General features: G+C 47.6%; 1 protein-coding gene and 1 long non-coding RNA gene across 2 annotated transcripts in view; one reads left to right on the top strand and one right to left on the bottom strand.

The window, feature by feature from the left end:
* Positions 1-4,785, bottom strand: part of LOC132584281 (uncharacterized) — a 59,924-nt gene extending 55,139 nt beyond the window's left edge. The window contains exon 1 of the long non-coding RNA XR_009556243.1: positions 4,766-4,785. This is a non-coding gene — a long non-coding RNA (uncharacterized LOC132584281). The remainder of the gene's footprint in view (positions 1-4,765) is intronic.
* The window catches only part of RARA (retinoic acid receptor alpha), a 263,977-nt gene that overhangs the window by 75,055 nt on the left and 166,190 nt on the right, over positions 1-22,732 (top strand). The gene's annotated exons all lie outside the window — the stretch shown is intronic.

Raw genomic sequence — 22,732 nt, 5'->3', positions numbered from 1 at the left:
TACGATCATTTAAGCCGTTTTTTTAAAGCTGTATGATAATAGTTTTTTGTCTTTGAATACATTCCATTATAAAAAAAACAACATGAAAACCAAAGAAAACTTATTAAATTAGAGTTACACGCATACGGTAGCAGATGTCTTAGTGCTAGCCCAGGATTTAACATCATATTTCCCTTCTTAAAAATAAATCATTGAGTTGTACAATGCGTTATTCGGTAGGATCTCCTGTCGAGTTAAAAAGGTAATTATAGGGGGTTACAATTTTTTTCTAATAGGATAGTGCTGATGTTGAATAATAACTGTATGCTAATTTACAGTAAATAAAATACTCCCAAATATTGTTATACCAACTTTGAAGTGTGGGGATTTTTGAGTCTTTCCATTTTCTGGCTAGCAATGTTTTTGCAATTGACAACTTCAGGAGTATTCCTAGCTATAAATTAATTTTGACTTTAGACTGCGCTTGTGTGTATACGTAGAGAAACCTGCACATTGCTGAGAACAGGATGGTTATGGTACATTCAAATGTGAATATTTTCTGTTCTTTTGCCCCCCCCCCCCCCCAGTCCTACAATGTGAGCGATGCTGTGCTCCCAGAAAGAGAGTCTGGATGTTATGCCTCTCTGGCAAAAATGTGTGCTGCTAAGGCTGTGTCGGTTCGTGGGAAAACAGAAAACGCCTGCTTCATCAGGCCTTCCCAGGGCCTATTGCTTGTATTTAAAAATAGCTGGTTCTTTCTGAGCAAAGTTGTGTTAAATTTATCAAAAGTGTGAAGAATGTCTCCCCCCACTCGTCTGGAGAGCTGTGTTCACCCAGCTGCACTTGGGGGATATACATGTTCGGGTGCGTAAGCATTGCGGCATTGAGGGGGCGGGATGTATTGGGTTATTATTGGGTTAAATGTGAAATATATATATGCTTCATTTGCCTTGGAAACAACAGAAGCATTACACAGGATCGCCAATGCTCTGCGTTTTCCAGTTAAGGGGAAAATGCCGTTCAAACAAATTACAAAGATGACCTGACACCAGTGGTAGCGAGAGAAAGAAATTTTAGTTATATAAATAGAAGCACATCTTACACAACACGTTCATGTAGCTGCATTTAACTTGTTGTGAATGGATTAACTTCAAAAAGGTTAACTTGCAACAGCTTCTTGCCCAGGTAAGAGAGACAAGGTCCTATATGGGATAAAACACAGAAGTCAATCAGTAGCCAAAGAGACTCAGCATCTAACTCGGGGGCGTTGAACTTATTGGTTATGAGGGCCAGATCTGACATAAATGAGACCTTGTTGGGCCGGGCCATGTTGGGTTGGGCTGAGCCATGTCTGCACCTATTTAAGATTAGGTAGCAGAGATATAAATTTTATAAAGAACACAAACACAAATATATATTTTTTATAAACTTAAAACATGCTTGAAACGGGGGGAGGGACGGTGGCTCAGTGGTAGAGCATCTGCTTGGGAAGCAGAAGGTCCCAGGTTCAATCCCTGGCATCTCCAAAAAAAGGGTCCAGGCAAATAGGTGTGAAAAATCTCAGCTTGAGACCCTGGAGAGCTGCTGCCAGTCTGAGAAGACAGTACTGACTTTGATGGACCAAGGGTCTGATTCAGTATAAGGCAGCTTCATATGTTCAAACGTTGGCACTCATTGGTCTTAAAGATGCTTTCTTTGTATCTCTCCCATAGGAACCAGGGAACTGGACAAAGGAAGCTCTGGCTCTTTCCTTTCCTTTCTTTCCCCAGGGGACTGGGGGGGGGAAGCTTCAGCCAATAGAAGGAAGAGAGGCTTGACTCAGTAGCTCTGCTGTGCAATTGAGAGAGCCTAGCAAAGCAAGCTATTCCTCCCCCCCTTCCTCCCCAAGGGAGGCGCCTCAGCCAATGGAGGAAATAGAGATTTTGCTCTGTAGCTCCTGCGCAATTGAGCAAGCCTTGAAAAGCAAGCCGTTATGCAGAAGGAAGCAAGATATAGGGAGAAGGAAGCAGATGACAGCCAGTTGCTTTGGGGCCTGATTCGGCCCCCAAACTGCGTGTTTGACAACCCTGATCTAACTGATAAGAGAGTGGGGCCGATTGCCAAGTGTACCCCAGTGGGAGAATTCTCTTAACCCTTTCCCTCCCAGTTCCTCTTGCATGCAGAGTTATAATATCCAGCAATGTTAAATTGATATATCTGGTTGGTATTAGTGAAGAAGCCTTTTCTCCTGTGTTGTACAGGAACTCACAGCATCCGTAGTCATTTTTTAGTTTAACAACCTCATCTTTTGTTACCTCACATTTGCTTGAGTGGTAAGTTCCATTGTGTTCAGTGTGATTGACTCTCCAGTATGCCTCCATAGGAATGCGTTCGGGCTCTGTTCAGAGATGTTTTGCTGCCCAAATTTTGGTGAGCTAGCTATTTGTATGTGTAAATATTTCGAAGTTTTTTTTCTTCGCTGATCGCTTTGGCATGATATTTATTCCCCACAGGTGACCCGATGAGCGGCTGTTAAGAGACTTGTGTTGAACAAATAGCTCAAAAGCAGGAAACAGCCAGAAATAGCAGGTTTCGCTGCACAGTTGTTGCATATCAGACTGTATGAACTTGGCACAAAAACAGCCGTTTATTTATTCTGAAAAGTAATCACGCTTTTGTGACAAAGTTCTGCAGTCTATCAGTTATGCTCAGTAAGAAAATGTGTACTTTCTAATCTTTTGTGGCTACTTTGTTTGACTACTGCGCCTAGATACGAGGAGGGGCACTGAGGCCTGACCCCCAGAAATCCTATTCAGTTTCTCACCTTTTCCACTTCCTCAATTCTTGAGGTTACCCTGGGGCACTTGTCTTCACACTTTTGGACCTATTTTCTGAACCATCAGGGCCACAAACTTGCTTTTTTAAACTCAAACTAGAGATTCTCAAGAGAGGCTGCCTGCCGTTTTCAATACTCTGTGTCATGCTTGTATGGGGAAATTGCAGAGCAGTCAAACCCCTTAATCAGACATGCAGATCTTTGCCGTCCAACTTACCAATGCCAAATTTCAGTTTTCAGCCATTGAAAAGCGACAACTTAATTCTGAAACCTCTCGGTCCTTGAGCATAGGGGTGGCTTAAGATCTAAAGAACAAACTTTGGAATCATGCAAGATGACTCGCTCCCCTCTGCTGAATTGCTTCCTTTGTTTCTGATCCCTTGGTGTTTTTTGATTTGTCACATTTTCCAACTTACTTTTTTAACCGTCAGAACTTGAAGTATGGATTTTACGTAGGCGCCGTGGGAATTGTATAAAGCATGTCTTTAAGCCAAGCCCATTTTCCTAACGTTGCAGAAAGCATAGTGGGCTAGAATTTTCCCTTTTAATACCTTCTGGCTGAGTGAGGCGATGATAGGTTGTATGGGGCTTGCCACAGAGACTTGTGAGGAGCTGAGTTTTCAGGTGTCCTTGTGTGGCATGTGAGGTGTCTTATCAAGAGCCAGTTTGGTGTAGTGGTTAAGTGTGCGGACTCTTATCTGGGAGAACCGGGTTTGATTCCCCACTCCTCCACTTGCACCTGCTGGAATGGCCTTGGGTCAGCCATAGCCCTGGCAGAGGTTGTCCTTGAAAGGGCAGCTGCTGTGAGAGCCCTCTCCAGCCCCACCCACCTCACAGGGTGTCTGTTGTGGGGGAGGAAGGGAAAAGAGATTGTGAGCCGCTCTGAGACTCTTCGGAGTGGAGGGCGGGATATAAATCCAATATCTTCATCTACCTCACAGGGTGTCTGTTGTGGGGGAGGAAGGTAAAGGAGATTGTGAGCCACTCTGAGACTCTTCGGAGTGGAGGGCGGGATATAAATTAGTAAGTAAGTAAGTAAGTAAAATTTTATTTGTATCCCGCCCTCCCCCGCCGAAGCAGGCTCAGGGCGGCTAACAACATTTAAAAGTGAACAATACAATAATAAGACATTAAAATCACGTTAAAACCAATCAATAATTAATTAAAACATTTCTAAATCCAATATCTTCATCTACCTCACAGGGTGTCTGTTTTGGGGGAGGAAGGTAAAGGAGATTGTGAGCCGCTCTGAGACTCTTCGGAGTGGAGGGCGGGATATAAATCCAATATCATCTTCTTCTTTTTAGACCAGGGGTGGCCAAACTTCCTTAACAATCAGACATTTGAAAGCTGCAAGATATGAATGCCAGGTGTTTGAGAGCTGCGAGACAGGAAGGAAATAGATGGGGGAAGGGAGGGATATATGGAAAGAAAGGAACTTTAAATGCCTTCTCCAAGCTGGCCAACAGGGCGGTAGGGGCTTCGAGAGCCACACAGTATGTGTGAAAGAGCCACACGTGGCTTCCAAGCCCCAGTTTGGCCACCCCTGCCTTAGACAACGATGCCCCCCATAGCTCTTTCCTCTTCCACCTCTATAGTTTTTTGGCTCAAGAGCGCATTTCTTTTCTGCTGCCTGTAGTGTAGGATGAGGAACGTTTCCTATACAAGCACGACACACGGTACTGAATACAGCGGGCAGCCTCTGCATAGTGCTGTAAGATGAGGAACATAATTTTGTGACGAGGCAGGAAACGAAGAAGTCGGGTTGGAAGGAGCCGTTGCCTTTCTGGCAAACAGAGATGAAATGAAGGAGTGCCCCATTATTGATACGCATGAAAGGAAATCCTGAGCTTTGCCCTCTGGACTCTTGCTTTAAGAAAAAAAAAATCACATGATTGAAAGGGATTATCCGTTTGAAAAAGATGAAAGATGGGAGTTGGTTCTCTCACATTCTGGGGCTCCTTTCAGCACAGATAACATCTGTGTCCACCCTGCCTCTCATTTGGTACTGTTTCCAGTTTGGGAAGATCCCTGCTTTTCAGTGTTGCTGAGAGTTTCCTCTAGAGCAGGGGTGTCAAACTCATTGGTTATGAGGGCCGAATCTGACATAAATGAGACCGTGCTGGGCCCGGCCATGTCAAGTTGGGCTGGACCATGTGTGTACCTATTTAAGATGTTCAGAGAGGTGGCTGAATAAAGCCGCCCTTGCCTCCCGCTTCTGGTATGCCAAGGAGGTCTCCCATCCAAATACTTGCCAGAGACGACCCTGCTTAGCTGCTGAGTTCTGACGAGGTCAAGGTTGTGTTTACCGCAACCTGTATTATGTAAGCTGCATATATTTGTGCATATATTTTGCATTAATTCGTTTACATGTTGTAATTTATTATGTTTCTTTGAACCAATGACTGGGACACGTGGTTTTGCAAGGTCTTGAAATTCCGCTTAGGTACCATCTCTGGCTTTGGAGGTTTTGACGAGGCGTTGTTATATTTTCAAACCTATCTTGGAGGCCTTATGGACTAGCTTCTTGCATTAAAAAAATGGAAAGAAAACAAGCTGGAGGGGTTTCAGAACAAAGGTACTTACCCTCAGCTGTTCAAACCTTTGCATTGGCTGTAGATCAAGATGGGGTTGCTGAGCTAGTCTGCCCGTAGCAGTAGAAAACAGCAGAAGCCTTAAAAGGTAAAGGTTGTCCCCTGTGCAAGCACCAGTCATTCATTCATTCATTATTTATTTATTTCTTCGATTTATATCCCGCCCTACCCCACCAAGGCGGGCTCAGGGCGGCTTACAATACAAAAAGCTAACAAGATCAGTTTAAAATACATTAATAATTATACAATAAAATACATGAAAATACATAAAACTCACATCAATATGCACTATGCTACCTTTCCTTAAATCAATTCTTCAAATATTCCAGTGTTCAATATTCTGATGTTCGAAGTCTAAATATTCAGGCATTCCGATATCAATTAATTGTATGCCAACCGGAAGAGGGCTGTTTTACAGGCCCTGCGGAACTGGTTCCACCGACAGGGAGCTGCAATCGAAAAGGCCCTGTCTCTGGTCGCTTTCAGGCGGGCCTCCTTTCCGACTCTGGGGTGACGTCGCATCACGAAGTTTTCACAGCAGACTTTTTACGGGGTGGTTTGCCATTGCCTTCCCCAGTCACCTACACTTCCCCCCCCCCCCCCCAGCAAGCTGGGTACTCATTTGACCGACCTCAGAAGGATGGAAGGCTGAGACGGCCTTGAACCGGCTACCGGAACTCAGCTTCCCCCGGGATCGAACTCAGGTCGTGAGCAGAGAGTTCGGACTGCAGCACTGCAGCGTAACCACTCTGCGCCACAGGGCTCTCGCCTTAAGTAGCACCTTAAAGACTAACAACATTTGTGACTGGAGGAGGTCATAACCCTGCCACAGATTCTGTTAGTCTTTAAGGTGCAACTGGGCTCGTGCTCTTTTCTGCTTTGCATGACTGGTTTTCTTTGGTTGGGGGAAAGGCCTGAAAAACTGGGACTTGTGAAAGGTTGATTTTCAGGGTCTGAAGGAAATGAAGATAAATGCAAAGTGGAGTTGGTGCTAGCTTTGCGTCCTATAATACAGGAATGAACTGGACTGGTTTCTTCCATTTTTCAACCTCCTAGGTCCAACAGTTCTGGGTTGTTGTTGTTTTTTTAGTTAAATGCAGGGCTTTTTTGTAGAAAAAGCCCAGCAGGAACTAATTTGCATATTAAGCCACACCCCCTGACAACAAGCCAGCCAGAACTGGGTTCCTGTGCATTCCTGCTTTTAAAAAAAGCCCTGGTTAAAAGAAACTTGTTGACTCTGACTTTGAGGCGAGCCTTCTGCAGTCCATTCGGCTAGCTAAAACCAGCTGAGCTTTACTTTATCTGAACATATGCTCTCAGTCAATTTTAATCCCTAGGATATCTGTATCTCTAGTGAAGTGGGGTTGCTCTAGCCAAGCAGGCAGTGATATGGCTGGGGCTGAAAGCTGTTGCAGCGTCACAGCAAAGAGTACGAGGTGTGATCCAAGAATTCCCCGGTTCAAAACACACCTTGCCTCTCCTTCCACAAACTCAGTAGGTGGCTTTATTTTCTATAACAGCCGTCCCCAACCTTTTTGGCACCGGGGACCGCTTTTGTGGAAGACAATGCGGAGTATGCACGGTTGCTGATTTTAGCCCTCAAAAAGATGTTAGGAACTGGAACGTGTCAATCGCATTAATGATTTTTTTAAAAATCATTTATATAATCCATGTGATTGTTCTTCAGTTGCTCCTTTCCACGCAGAGCTAGGCTAACCAAAAGTCCGTGCTGGCTTCCAAGGAACTGGCTGGCAGGGACGCAAAAAAGGCTCTTGTCTTACCCAGAAGAGACAACAGTTGCTGGGACACGCATTTTTGAGGAGGGTCCAGCCATTTCAGAATCCTCAGACCCCCTCTTCTTTTTCCTTGCCTGTCCGTCCTGTAGTGAGCTGAGACATCTGGACTGGTCTCCCGGGTGCGTGTATGCACACACACACACGCACACACACACATGTGCTTGTGCGAGAATGGAGAAGTGGCTGAAAAGAGAGCCTTGGAAGAACACTTCAACATCATCCATCTCTTTTGTGTTTTTCTCCCCTCCCCTCCCTGCCAAGAGAGTGGGGACATTTTTTTTTTTTTATAAATAGCTTGAATAACAGGAAGCAAAGGTTTAAAAGGAATAAACAAACCACTCCACATAACACTGCCAGGAGGGGGTTGTTGAGTGGGGGTTAAGAGGTGGACGTATTGATCACTCCCAGCTCCTTTCCTCCACCCCCCTATGGAGGCCATCTCTAGCAATGGGTTGGGCAAATGGATGGGCTTGGAAAGGAAGCAAGGCAGGGAGCCAGGACTCCTGGGTTCTGCGCAAAGTTCTATCTGTGGAGTCTTGTGAGCAAAAATGCCACTTTGTGAGCTACTGGCATGAAGGTTGTGGCATCAATTAGTCTGCTCTGTGGCCATTTTTCCTGAGCTAAGACAAAAAAATGCGTAAGCCGGAGGCTTAAAGTTTGTGAGCCGGCTCACACCGATTTGATTTAGAGGGAACACTGGTTCCGTGTCCCTGGATGGTGCCAATTGGTGTTTTATTTGCTGCTGGGGTACTGTTCCAATATATATGACGAGACAGTCCTTTGAGGAAGGATAGTACATCCGAAACGAAATTGGACCGGTTCTGTTTTTTCGTCGGACTCGTCATAAATTATTATGAATTCTGGACAGTAGCTACGTTGTGCACGAGATGGTTTTGTAACTGCATTAGTGTATTGTTTATTCAAGGTGTTTTGGTGAAGGCAGTTTGTATTACACATTGCCCACAATACCGGATCCCCTCGTCTGATGAAGTGTGCTTAGAGAGCGCAGGAAAGCTAACGTTCTAAATAAAATTTGCTTGGTTTTAAAGGTGCAACTTGACTCCTGCTTTGTTCAGCAGTGCAAATGCTTTGTTTTGCAAATAAATGACTGTTCAGCTGTGCCACCCCCGTTATGTGTTCTTTCGGTGGCAGACTTGGTTTTCCACCTGTGTAATGTGTGAAAAGGGCCATATGGATTCCTTCTGTGCTCCTGTCAAAACAGCTGGCGGTTAGCTTCCTTCCCCCCCCTGTGGCAAGCTACCCGGAAGCCAAGCCCCTTCCAGATTTCTTGACATTTCTGCTTGAGACTGGAAGCTCTTGGGGGTGTTTGGGGGTGGGAGTGTGTATTAGACTTTATAGCAGAAGTTGGAACTATTCCCACAGATCTTCGAAGCAGACTCTGGGATTGAATCTGGGGTTCTCTCTTGGGAATATATGAAATCAAATATCGAAGTAGGGTGCATCTTGAGGCATTAGGATTGCCAGGTCCAATTCAAGAAATATCTGGGGACTCTGGGGGTGGAGCCAGAGGCAAGGTTGTGACAACTTACAGGACTCTTTTTCTAGCAGGAGTTCCTCTGCATATTAGGCCACGCCCCCCTGATGTAGCCAATCCTCCAAGAGATTACAGGGCTCTTAGTACAGGGCCTACTGTAAACTCCAGGAGGATTGGCTGCATCAGGGGGGCATGGCCTAATATGCAGAGGAGCTCTTGCTAGAAGCATAATTGAACTCCAAAGGGAGTTCTGGCCATCATACTTAAAGGGACCACATGCCTTTTAAATCCCTCCATTTGAAATAATGAAGGATAGGGTACCTTCTTTTGGGGCTCATAAAATTGGACCCCCTGGTCCAGTGTTTTTGAAACCTGGAGGGTCTTTTTTGGGAGAGGAATTGGATAATATGCTGAAAAAATTGGTGCTTCTACCTCAAAAAACAGCCCCTCCAGAGCCCCAGATACCCATGGATCAACTCTCCATTAGACCCTATGGGAATCGGTCTCCGTAGGGAATAATGGAGTGCTCCGCAGACATTTCTCTCCCCCCTTAGCTTTCTGATGACACTGAAGTGAGAGCAGGGCCTCCAAACGGGGGGATCCCCGTTTGAGGCATGGCTGCTTGGAATTTATACCAACAAATGTGGAAACCTCTACTCTGTCGTTCCCAGGAGCTTAGGAAGTGGCTTGTGGTCAGTCAGTCGTGGCGGTGGAACTCACCCTGCACGTGGCTCTGAGACTTTGCGTGATTAGTTTTGTCTATTCTGGGGCTTGACCCTGACGTTAGGCGTGCCCTAACTCCAGCGTTGCAACAGTGAGGCATAAAAGGAGAACAAACGGAAGATCAAAACTTACAAAAACTTTGCGCCTCCCCTTACCCGAAGGTAAATTGTATCAGGCAAGACTTTTATATTTAAAAGATGACCGAAATACTGGATTAGATCTTACCCCCCAAATTCCATGAGATATCAGCATGAAAGCAGAATTTCCACCCAGCCAGGGCTGCTATGATTTCCTGGAATTTGCAAGCATCCCTTATCCAGGGGTGGAGTTCTAGCAGGAGCTCCTTTGCATATTAGGCCACACACCCCTGGTGTAGCTCTTTTTTGTAAGCTCTTGGAGGATTGGCTACATCAGGGGTGTGTGGCCTAATAGGCAAAGGAGGTCCTGCTAGAATTCCTTACAGGGCTCTTCGTACAGGGCCTGCTGAGAGCTCCAGGAGGATTGGCTGCATCAGGGGTGTGTGGCCTAATAGGCAAAGGAGCTCCTGCTAGAATTCCACCCCTGCCCTTATCCCAGACGCTCCCTTTCTCTCACTCACACCCATGCCTCTAGATTCCAGATCAGAGAATCCTGCCCGTCTTGAGTCGCACAGTCATTCTGAGTGGCGCATTCGCAGTTGCTTAGTGGGGTAAAGTTCACCCGCCTCAGCGTTTCCTAGAGCTGACGAGACTGGTTCCTTTTGCCTGGAGCCCGGGTTGCGTTGGCACTCTGCCCGCTTCTTCTGGCAGCTGAGTCGATGCACGTAGATACCATCGGTAGATACAATGGGTAATTCTCCCCACCCACCCACAATTAGAGGTGCTGGAAATCAGCTCCTGCTGTCTTGGGAAACATGAGTAACTCAGTGATGCAGGAGAAGCGTTTGGCACCCGTTTAGAGGAAATGTTGTCTTTTTAATTCTCTAATAATCCTGCTGTTGAAAACAGGTGGTGGGTTTTAGGAGGAACTGATGGCTTCTGGTTTTCTGTGCGCCCTCAGATGTGCTTTTGGAAACTGGGGATTTCCAGATCTCCTGCAGGGATACCTAGGTTTGCCTGTTCTGGAGATTTTGGAGGTGCGAGCCTGAGGAGGGTGGGGGTTTGGGGTGGGGAGGGGCTTCAATGAGGTATAAAGCCATAGAGTCCACCTCCCACGGCGACCATTTTCTCCAGTGAACTGACCTCTGCAACCTGGAGATCTCCGCAACCACTTGGAGACTGGAAACCCTATCTTTTTGATCCTCTGTCTTTGTCCGATCAGGCTGCAGAGTGGTAAAGCTGCAGTACTGCAGTCCAAGCTCTCTGCTCACAACTTCAGGTCGATCCCAGCGGAAGCTGGGTTCAGGTAGCCGGCTGAAGGTTGACCGCTAGTCAGCCTGGTTGGCTCAGCCTTCCATCCTTCCGAGGTTGGTGAAATGAATACCCAGCTTGCTGGGGGGAAAGTATAGATGACTGGGGAAGGCAGGGGAAAACCACCCTGCGAAAAGTCTGCCGTGAAAATGTCATGATGCAACATCACTCTAGAGTCGGAAATAACTGGTGCTTGCACAGAGGACTACCTTTACCTTTTTTACTTTGTCCTGCAGCTTCTCTGGAGGGATTCTGTGGCGCAGTCATCTCAAGGCCCAGCTGAGGCATTCATGTTGAACCCCAGAATTAAGACAGAATTATAGTCTGGGGGTTCTCTCTTTCCAGCCAATACTATCTGAGCTTCATTTTTTGTTTCTCTCTCTCACCTTAAAAGTGCCAGAATCGGCTTTGTAATCTAAAACCATTACATTTAGAAAACAAACTGCGAGGGTGCGTGAAACAAGACGACTTTTCTAATTTCAGTTCTCTCTCTATGTGTGAGGTTTAAAAAACAACCACCACCCTGAACTGCAGAATAAAACCTGACACTCTCTTACATCCCGGTCCCTAATTTCTAACTCTTTAAGGAGACTGCCTTACTGAAAAGGAATTTTTTGGGGTGGAGGGGGGAGTAGTATTCTTTAAAAAAAAAAAAAAAAAAAGGGAGCAACCAGTACAGGTCTCTCCCCACCCCTTTCCAAGTTTCCCTTTATTTGATAATTGCAGTGTTTATGCCTCTGCCACATTAACAGCCCGGCTGGATCCAGTTAGTATAAGAGCAGTGAAGCAGGCCTTGCCTCAATTAGCAACGAATTGAGCACACAACGTAAGATGAGGGAATCCTACTCTTGTCTAGCTGGATGCAATCGCTAGTCGGTATTTGAAGTCAGAGCAAAGCAGGAGCCAAGTAGCGCCTTTAAGACCAGCAAACCTTTATTCAGAATGTAATCCAGGGGTGTCAAACATGCAGCCTGGGGGCCGAATCAGGCCCTCAGAGGGCTCCTTTCAGGCCCCCAAGCAACTGGCTCTTGTCTGCTCCCTTCTCCCTCTCTTGCTTCCTTCTGCATCTCAGCTTGCCTTACAAGGCTTGCTCAATCGCACAGGAGCTACAGAGCAAAACCTCGATTTTCTCCATTGGTTGAGGCTCCTTCCCCTCCTGGTCCCCTGGGGAGGGAGGGAAAGAGCCAGAGCTTCTTTTGCCCAGTTCCCTGGATCTTGGAAGAAATACAAAGGAAGCACCTTTAAGACCAACAAGTGCTAATGTTTTAAGCATGTTTTATTTTAAGGGTTTTTTTTTTTTAAAAAATCTTTTTGCTCACATGACTCTGCAGCTTAGAGGGAACATTGCTGACAAGGTCTCATTTATGTCAGATCCGACCCTCATAGCAAATGAGTTAGACACCCCTGATTGTAAGCTTTCGTGTGCATGCACACTTTTTCCGTCGAGGGATGAGGTACAGAGCAGAACAGGAAGAGCTTTGCAAGAGTCGTAAGTTCCAGGGGAAACTAGTGGAACGCGATAGCACAGACTTCTTAAAGCAGGTCGGGGACCGGAACTGGGCTGCGGCCTGTTTGAAACGGGCCACTCATCCTTGCCTCCCCCCCGCACAGCCTTGCCGCCCCCACCACCCCGTGGCGCCTCCTCTTCCCCCTGTTTTTACCATTTTAAGGCCTGGGAAGGGAAGGAGGCAAGGGCCGTGTCGCTTGCTGCTGCTGTGGCGGTTTCCCCATCCATCAGCTGATCGGCCGGGGGGGGGGGCGCCAGGGAGGCGTTTCATGGCCCCCTTCCCCAGTGAAAACGGGGGGAGGAGGAGGCTGTGAGGCTGCACAGAGGGGTGACGAAGGATGGAGGAGGAAACGGGAGGAAAATGGAGGAGGAGGAGGCGGCGAGGCTGTGTGGGGGGCAAAGGAGGGAGGAGGAAATGTCACGGGGGGGGGGAGGCCGAATTGGGTGCCCCCACTCTGCCGGCCCTGCCACCACAGCACAAGGAGCTTCACTGTGTGACTGAAGATAAGCTGTGGCAGCCGTTTTGTGGCTGGTTCCACCTTTTGTGGCAGCCATGTTGTGGCAGCCATTTTGTAGCCGCAGCACCACGCTGTATCTGAATTCCAGAGCTGCCCGTAGGCTCAGGAAAGTTGGGGACATCTGCTCTCAGGATAAAACACTGTGTTTTCATTCTCCTCTGACTACTTTTGCTAAAAAATTCCTAACACCCGAACAAACTGGCCCAGAAGCCACAGGTAGAGAATGGTCGATTTGGCCTGTACAGGAGGAAGAGTGGTTTTTTTTTTTTTAAATGTACACCCTGCACTTCTCTCTGAATCAGAGACTCAGAGCGGCTTACAATCTCCTATATCTTCTCCCCCCAAAACAGACACCCTGTGAGGTGGGTGGGGCTGAGAGGGCTCTCACAGCAGCTGTCCTTTCAAGGCTGACCCAAGGCCATTCCAGCAGGTGCAGGTGGAAGAGTGGGGAATCAACCTGGATCTCCCAGATAAGAGTCCGCACACTTCACCGCTAGACCAAACTGGCCCGTTCTAGTGGAAAGAGTAGAATAGCAGTGGAAAAAGCCGCTTGATGCTGTGAAATCCTTTTCTGCATTTGTCCAAGAAACGGCTCGGCTGGTGCCTATCAGGGACAAGGCTGCAGTGGCAAAATAAAATGTGTGTCTCGTGGCACCCTGGAGACTTATCAGATTTATTTGAGCATATGTGGGATTGCCAGAATCTGTGCCAAAGTGCCTGCCTGGTCTTGGTTTGGTGTCTCTTGCAGTTTTATTTAAGTTTTATTTAAGTGGGAGAGGTTAGGAAAGGTGGGCACCTCCTTCTCCTGTTCCAGCTGCTAGGTCCCTGACCTTCCATATGGGTTTGATGTGGCCCATGTGTGGGTGGACAGAGTTTCCACCCCGCCCCTTCCCATAAATCTTCTAGTCTAGTCTCTCTGGCTGCCCTCCCTCTCCCCATAGGCTCTGATATAGGTAGAGCTGGCCTTTGATGGAGACTCTGGGGTCATGGCTTTGACCACAGACCTGATTAAAAGCACATGGGCCCTATCTGTGTGTGTGTGTGTTTGTGTGACCCCCTCCCCACCTCACCGCCACCACATTCTTCTGTATGGTTTCTTCCTTAACAGCAATATTCAGTTTTCCCCTAATACTTGAGTTGGGAGTCGGACGGTGGCTCAGTGGTAGAGCATCTGCTTGGTAAGCAGAAGCTCCCAGGTTCAATCCCTGGCATCTCCAACTAAAAAGGGTCCAGGCAAGTAGGCGTGAAAAACCTCAGCTTGAGACCCTGGAGAGCCACTACCAGTCTGAGTAGACAAGAATGATGGGGGCTCAGTGGCAGAGCATCTGCTTGGTAAGCAGAAGGTCCCAGGTTTAATCCCTGGCATCTCCAACTAAAAAGGGTCCAGGCAAGTAGGCGTGAAAAACCTCAGCTTGAGATCCTGGAGAGCCACTGCCAGTCTGAGTAGACAGTACTGACTTTGAAGGACCCAGGGGTCTGATTCAGTATAAGGCAGCTTCATATGTTCGTATACCTCTTCACTTCCTGTCAACTCGCTGTGGCTTGAGATCTCCTCCATGAACCAAAATTGGCTTTTGTTCTTCTTTTCTCCTCCCTACCGCAACCCAGCCCATGTGTCTAGGTCTCCTCTTCAGGTTGTGGTGACAGGCAGGTTTACCAGGCTCCGAGGAAGGGGGGCGGGCGGGCTGGGAATCTCCCAGAATTACAACTGATCTCCAGACTACAGAGATCAGTGAAGAAAATGGCTGCTTTGGAGGGTGGATTCCTTGAGCACCCTCCCTTCTCCAAACCTTACCTTCCCAGTGCTCCACCCCCAAATCTCTAGGAATTTCCCAACCCAGAGATGGGAACCCAAGCAACAGGTGTTTTATCCCCACCGGGGGTGGAATTCTAGCAGGAACTCTTTTGCATATTAGGCCACACACCCCTGATGTAGCCAATCCGAGAGCTTACAAAAAAGAGCCTTGTAAGCTCTTGGAGGATTGGCTGCATCAGGGGTGTGTGGCCTAATATGCAAAGGAGCTCCTGCTAGAATTCCACCCCTGATCCCCACTATTTTGCAAAGCATGAAGGGAAGAATGGGGCCCAAGCAGTTAATTTCTAGAAGAGCAGATTTTCATACCTTGCTTTTCTCTCCCTGAAGGCGTTTTAAAGCAGATTAGCATAAGAAAATAAGAGCATAAGAGAAGCCATGGTGGATCAGGCCAGTGGCCCATCCAGTCCAACACCCTGTCACACAGTGGCCGAAAAACCCAAGTGCCATCAGGAGACCCAGCAATGGGGCTAGAAGCCCTCCCACTGTGCCCCGCCACAAGCACAATACAAAGCATCACTGCCCCAGACAGAGAGTTCCAACAATACGCTGTGGTTAATAGCCACTGATGGACCTCTGCTCCATATGCTTATCCAATCCCCTCTTGAAGCTGTCTACGCTTGTAGCCGCCACCACCTCCTGTGGCAGTGAATTCCATGTGTTAATCATCCTTTGGGTGAAGCAGGGACTTCCTTTTAATCAGTTCTTCCTTTTATCAGTTCTAAACCCTAGCTTACAGTCACCTTCCCTTCCTCTCCCCACCTTGAGAGGTAGGTGGGGCTGAGGGAGTCCTGAGAGAACTGTGATTTGTCCAAGGTCATCCAGCAAGCTTCATGGACAGGAGTGTAGAGTCAAGCCCAGTTCTTCCGATTAGAGTCCACCGCTCTTAACCACAACACCATCCTGAGAAGGAGGCACCCTGGACATGCTTAGAGACTTAGTCTTTCCTAGATTCATGTGTTCCAGATCTGAGTCCTGCTTCAGATTACGTATGGGAGGCAGGGGCAGATGAGAGGAGCAAAATGGCTGCTGTAATATGAAACAGGCAGGGCTTTTTTTTGTAGAGTTGGTTCCCTCTCACATCTTTCTGTGTAACCTAAAAGATGGCTACGAGGTCAAGCATGTAATGGAAGTTCAGAAGAAAAGGAAGCTGGCAGGGCAATGCAGCAGGAGAATTCAAGACAAAAAGACTCACCAAAAAATCAATACAAATTTTTTGGCATCTAGCGGTTGAATGTATTTTGGGCTGAAAGGTCTCTCTGGATGATTGGGAACCGGAAACTGTACAGGCAGTACACAGAGAAAGGTTTATGTTTTAGACCAAATTTATTCCACAGGTTTATAATTGGTACAAGCAGCAGGTAACTTGGTATAGCTTACATATATGAAGATATGTCAATGTTGTGTCATGAAACTAGCAGTTAACTTCTGAAGGGACTTCCTGTTTTCTTTCGAGAGCCAGTCTGGTCTAGGCGTTTGTGTAGGGTTTGAGAGAGCCTCATAAGTTCCCTGTGGTGCAGAGTGATAAAGCTGCAGTACTGCAGTCCAAGCTCTGTGCTCATGACCTGAGTTCGATCCTGATAGAAGCTGGGTTCAGGTAGCTAGCTCAAGGCCTTCCATCCTTCCGAGGTCAGTAAAATGAGTACCCAGCTTGCTGAGGGGAAACGGTAGATGACTGGGGAAGGCAATGGCAAGAAAAGGAAAAAGGAAAGGTCCCCTGTGCAAGTGCCAGTCGTTTCTGACTCTGGGGTGACGTTTCTTTCACAACGTTTTCACGGCAGACTTTTTACGGGGTAGTTAGCCATTGCCTTCCCCAGTCATCTACGCTTCCCCCCCAGCAAGCTAGGTACTCATTTTACCAACCTCGGAAGGATGGAAGGCTGAGTCAACCTCGAGCCGGCTACCTGAAAACCCAGCTTCCACTGGGGATCAAACTCAGGTCGTGAGCAGAGCTTAGGACCGATGTTCCCTCTAAGCTGCAGAGTCTTGTAAGCAAAAATTCTACTTTGTGAGCTACCGGCATTAAAGTTGTGAGCTACTGCATAAATTATCGTTCTCTGGGACCATTTTTCCTGAGCTAAGACAAAAATGCGTGAGCTGGAGGCTAAAAATCTGTGAGCTAGCTCACGCTCACTCAGCTTAGAGGGAACACTGCTTAGGACTACAGTACTGCAGCTTTAACGCTCTGTGCCACAGGGCTCTTCAAGGCAATGGTAAACCACCCCGTAAAAAGTCTGCCATGAAAATGTCATGTTGCGACGTCACTCTTGAGTCGGAAATGACTGGGGCTTGCACAGGGGGCTAACCTTTTTTTTGAGAGAGAGAGACTTGGCTGCCAATCCCTACCCCCACCATGAAGTTCTTACCTTGGGACGGCTGTTCTTTCTCTCAGCCTTAAGTTAACCCCCCAGGACTGCTGTGCAGGGAAGCGGAGGAGAAGAAAACTTTTGCACGCTGCCCAGGGACAGAGCCTTCTGCATGCAAAGTAACCTCTCTGTACACAGATACTTGTATGTTGCCTTTACCATTTACACTATTAAAAAGTTGGCTACCTAGTCCAAAGCAGTATTTACGTATTTGCATTGTTTATTTCCCACCGAGACTCAAGGCGGATTTCACAGTGCAAGTCAGTTTGGTGTAGTGGTGTAGCCCAGGGGTGTTGAACTCATTTGTTAAATGAGACCTTGTTGGGCCGGGCCATGTGTGTACCTATTTAAGATTAGGTAGCAGAGATATAAATTTTATAAAGAACGCAAACACAAATATATATTTTAAAAAAAACTTAAAACATTAGCGCTCACTGGTCTTAAAGGTGCTTTCTTTGTATTTCTCTCATGGGATCCAGGGAACTGGGCAAAGGAAGCTGTGACTCTTTCCTTCCTTCTCCAGTGACTGGGAGGGGGGGGAGCCTCAGCCAATAGAAGGAAGAGAGGCTTAGCGAAGTAGCTCTGCTGTGCGACTGAGAGAGCTGGCAAAGCAAGCTTTGCCTCTTCCCCTTCTTCCCCAAGGGAGGAGCCTCAGCCAATGGAGGAAATAGAAGTTTTGCTCTGTCGCTCCTGTGCAATTGAGCAAGCCTTGCAAAGCAAACTGTTATGCAAAAGGAAGCAAGACGGGGAGAAGGAAGCAGATGACAGCCAGCTGCTTGGGGGCCTGATAGGAGCCCTTTGGGGGCCTGATTTGGCCCTCAAACTGCATGTTTGATACCTCTGGTAGTGGCTAGGAGTGTGGACTCTAATCTGAGAGAACCAAGTTTGATTCCCCACTTCTTCCCCACATGCAGCTGCTGTTACGACCTTGCATCAGTCGCAAGTTCTCTCAGCGCTGTTCTCTCAAAAGCAGTTCTTGTAGGAGCTCTTGCAGCCCCACATGCCTTGCAAAGTGTCTGTGTTGTGGGGAGAGGAAGGGAGAGAGATTGTAAGCCGCTCTGAGTCTCCAAGGGAAGATCAGGCTATAAATCCAGCCTCCTCCTTGTCCTTCTCCAGGATGAGACACCTGATAACCAATGCAATAAGACCAGGGTTTCAGAAATTGGAAACAAAGCATGCGTATTGGACATGATAAGTGGGTACTTGCAAGGAACTTGTGGGGCTGAGGGTACAGCAGTGACAGTGGAGGGGGGAAGGGGGCCTGGCAGCAACATTGGAGGACTCGACAGCCAGGAGGCTGGTAGCCGCAGCAGACCTGGCAGCCGTCAAGGGCTTGCCTGGCTTTGGTGGCCGCTTTTGCGATGGTGGGGGAGATGCTGACCTAGTTGCAAGGACAGTGTGTGTGTGCGCTGCGAGTCCTGCATCAGTGGAAGAGGTGGGTGCATCTTGACATGGGTGCTCTTGAACTGGAGGGGGATTTAACCCCCTCCCCATGTATTTTTTCCCCCAATGTTTTAAGATCTTTCTGCAAACGTATGGAGTCCCCCAGGTTTGTAAGAGAGTCTGTTTTCTGTCAGTGTGGTCTGCATGCCAAGATATCCACAGATTGGCCCATCCAGGGATATTAGATATATAGATATGTTAAACCGTGCAGAAAATAGCATTGCGTAAGTAGAAAACAGTGCAGTGAGATTAAGATAATACGAACAGCAAACAGGTAATGCGTACTGTACACAGTGGTACAGAACACAGTCTCTTCCCTCCCTAAACCGTTCTGTTGTCATATAGCTCTGTTACTTTATAAAAATGCATTCCTGAACAATTCTCTTTTATGTTGTTTGGGGCATTACCAAAAGTGTAGGAGCTTTCCTAGTCTCCTTGAGAGGACTGACCCCCAAGGTGAGCGGGCACGACGAAGAACGCACAAACACTCCAGTCTCTCCTGTGAATAGGTCGGTACTGCTGTGGGCTGGCCTCAGTTTTCAAGGTCTGTAAAATGGGGATAATCAGAGAATTCTGAACCGAGGTAACACCAAGTTATGTCTGGGGGAGCATTCCTTAAGGGCTAGCACGTGTATCGAGGCACATGTTTTTATTTGTTATTTAATTCATGTATGCACAACTTCTCTCCCCAGTGGAGATCCAAAATGGGTTGCATCTAGGGTTGCCAATCCCCAGTTGGGGGCAGGGGACCCCCTGATTTGGAGGCCCTCCCCCACTTCAAGGTTATCAGAAAGAGGTGGGGGTGTTGGATGTCTTCTGGGCACTGCTGGGGGGGGGGAGGTGTCTGTTTTTAAAGGTAGAATTACCAGATTTTCAGCGTAGCATCTGGTGCCTCTCCTCAATCTCCCCACCCCCACCCTCACCCCCAGTTTCAAAAAGATTGGATCAGGGAATCCAGTTATATGAGCCCCAAAAGAGGCTCAAAAGAGGCCCCAAAAGAGGGTGCCCCCATTATTTCTAATGAAGGGAAGGCATTTAAAAAGAGTGCGGTCCCCTTTAAATGTAATCGCCAGAACTCCCTTCAGAGTTCCGTCGTGCTTGTCACACCCTTGCTCCTGGCTCCACTCTCCAAATCCTCTGGCTCCACCCCCAAAGCCTCCTGACTCCAAGTCCCAAAATCCCAGATATCTCTTGAGTTGGACCTGGCAACTCTAGTGACATCATTTTCCTCCATCTTATCCTCCCAACGACCCTGTGAGGTAGGCTTAGGCTGAGAGAGTATGACTGGCCCAAGGTTACCCAGTGAGCTTTCATGGCATGCGTGGAGGGGGGGGGGGGATTCGAACCTGTGCCTCCTAGATACCAGCTGACACTCTTAACCACCACACTGCACAAATAACCTGCTGTGTTGGGTACAGAGGCAACTTTAAATACTATTAATACACTTTGCAGATGACAGGCAGTCTGTCGGTGAACGCTAATTGCAGTAACGGTGGTCAGCTTGCGGGACGGAGAGCTGTCTGCTCCATTTGGACTTGGTTTCCTTCACTTTTGTCCTCTTCCTGGGTTCTGATGACGTGTCTCAGCCTCCCATTTAACCAATAATTTGATATACCCAGCGCAATCCCCTGTCTCTTCTCTTGTGACAGTTCTGTTTGTCTGCGATAGTGCAGAATTTACACACCTGTCTGGGTTTCCTAGCCTGAGACAGGACGAGAGCCCCCTGGACTATTCCCCCCCCCCCAAAGTGTTTAGTCACCTTATTTAAATTGAAATGTTCCGACAGGGAAAAAGAAGGTGATAGGGAGAAATAAAACCAGTGAGCTCGTACGCTAGGTGGGTGGGGGAGACCCTAAGACCTTAATTATGCCTTTAAATCAACGTGTAAAATAAATTTTGCCCATAGCAATCAACGTTGGGATGATGAAACTCTTTGATAAAAAAAAACTCCCCACTCTGCGTACACCAGAGATGTGGAGAAGGAACAGGAGCCCCCCACCCAGGAAATAAAAAATGCAGCGTCTCTCACTCCCCCCACCACCCCACGATGCCGATGCCTCAGGATGTTGGTTATTAATGGTGCCTTTGTTCAACTCATAGTGTCCCCCCCCCCCTCACAGTTATCACCCCTCCCCTCTGTCTGCCCGCCGGCCTCTGGGCCTCTGGAAGCTGTCGATCGGTAAAAAGTGATAAATACAATAATCTTGTCTGCTTCTGATTAAATTTATTCCTGACAGCATCGTTTATCACAAGAGGCTGGGGATAATCACAAACACACTAGGAAGGGTCCGCAAAGTGCTGGGGGAGACGGATTATGCAAGGGGGGTGGGGAGTGGCAGGCACAAATGGATGGGATGTGTGAGGTGGGGGACAATCTGCTGTGCCCCGTGCAGTGGATATCGGGGTGTGTGTGTGCGAAATGTGATTCAACGAATCTGGCCTGGGGAGAACCTGAAAAACTTAAGACGTGAGGTGAGTTAGTTAATGCAAGATCGTCACAGTGTGGTAGTTCCCTAAAGATTGACGCCTGAAGTGGCCTCAGGGAAACTGATGCCCCTTCTTGGAGAGCAAGCAAGCAAAAGAGGAAGCCATGTAAATGAACCTGGAATGCAACAGCAAAAGTTCACGGCTGGATACTGCAAACGCTTAATATTTAACCATACACGAGAAATCACTTATACAAAATACCATATACGAAATACAATTTCAAGGCAAAACCAGTCGCAAAACCAAATCCTGACCTGAACAAAACAGTCCTTGCAGAATGCTACTCCACTTGGAAGGTGTGCGTCTCGCCGTATTTAAAGAGCGAGTGCTCTGTTGTAGCTTCTACGCTCATATGGAATCCAGTGGCGGTAAGATGAAATTTTCTTATGGATGACCAATAGATTTGAAATGTCCCAAAATCGGACGTCCAAATGCAACGGTAGACCGGTAAACGAACTGTTTCCCTTAATGCTTCCTCAGGCACAGATGTAACATTGGGACTAACAGGTGACGCAATCGCAGTTACTTTTCGAGTTGGACACAAACTGCTGAGGCTTCCATGTATTTGGAGAAGCATTTATCGTAAGGCAGGATACAGTGACACTGAGGCATAGTCAGTGTTGAAACTCCAGCAAAAACAGGCATTGGTTATATACTGTTGCAGGGGCCGTTATAGGTGCAAAGACAGTTTAAACTTAGTGGCGACAAATCACACACACGTACCAAGCATGCTGCAAGACATCCCAAGATAGGAGCCGTGGAGGTTTCCCAGTTCCCAGGAGGTAGGCTGTTAACTTTCGTTTCTCCAGCAGTCTAAGCATACATTCCTCAGGTTACCGTACATCAAACAGATACAGATCATGGCAAGGAACTTGACTGCAATAGACCAATCCATGCAGGGTGGGCAATAAGTGGGCATATGAGCAATAAGCCCCATATGGGGTGGCAGCATATCTCTGTGTACTGGGGGCTGGAGAAGGCCATTCCCGCAGTCATCTGTTAGTGGGGGGGGGGGGCTATACATTTGGCCTGATCCAAGAGGACCGAACCTAAGGCAGCCTCACTTCTCTGCAAATGGGAGACCACCCTCACCCTGCCTCAGCCCACAGCCAAATTTGCCGGATTCGCTAGCCTTCCGACCTGGCCCCCACCCCGCTCGTGACTGTCCATTGCATTATCAGTGAATCAGCAAACTCAATCCCAGTGAGTGGAAATAATCTATTAGCAGCAAACGCTCCGCCTTTTGCAGCTAGCGGATGTGCGGCGTCTTTAATCCAGATTCCCATTTTCCCGCCAAGTACCACGTTCCCTCCCCTCCTCCTCCCCCTTATTCCTCCCTCATCTCAGTCTTGGCAAAAAGAAACTTGAAAACTTGAACCTTGGGGGCAAAATAAATTATGCAGAGCTAATCTATGAAATGGCTGTCTTGGATAATACCACACGCGTTTAAAGAGGGGGGAGGGTGTCACGGGGAAGGATGGTTGCAAATTACCGTGTAACGTTTGTAGACTTCTGACACTGGTTTCTGATGGCAGTACTGGGTTTTGTTGAGGGTGTGCATGCATAGAAGAAGATGATATTGGATTTATATCGCACCCTGTGCTCTGAATCTCAGAGTCTCAGAGGGATCACAATCTCCTTTACCTCCCTCCCCACAAACAGACACCCTGTGAGGTGGGTGGGGCTAAGAGAGCTCTCCCAGAAGCTGCCCTTTCAAGGACAACTCCTGTGAAAGCTATGGCTGACCCAAGGCCATTCCAGCAGGTTCAAGTGAAGGAGTGGGGAATCAAACCCGCTTCTCCCAAAAA

Source organism: Heteronotia binoei, chromosome 15 (genome assembly GCF_032191835.1).
Source record: "Heteronotia binoei isolate CCM8104 ecotype False Entrance Well chromosome 15, APGP_CSIRO_Hbin_v1, whole genome shotgun sequence".
In the NCBI taxonomy this organism is placed as follows: Eukaryota; Metazoa; Chordata; class Lepidosauria; order Squamata; family Gekkonidae; genus Heteronotia; species Heteronotia binoei.
Note: the sequence above shows the minus strand (reverse complement) of the source record. Positions and strands in the feature narration are given on the sequence as shown.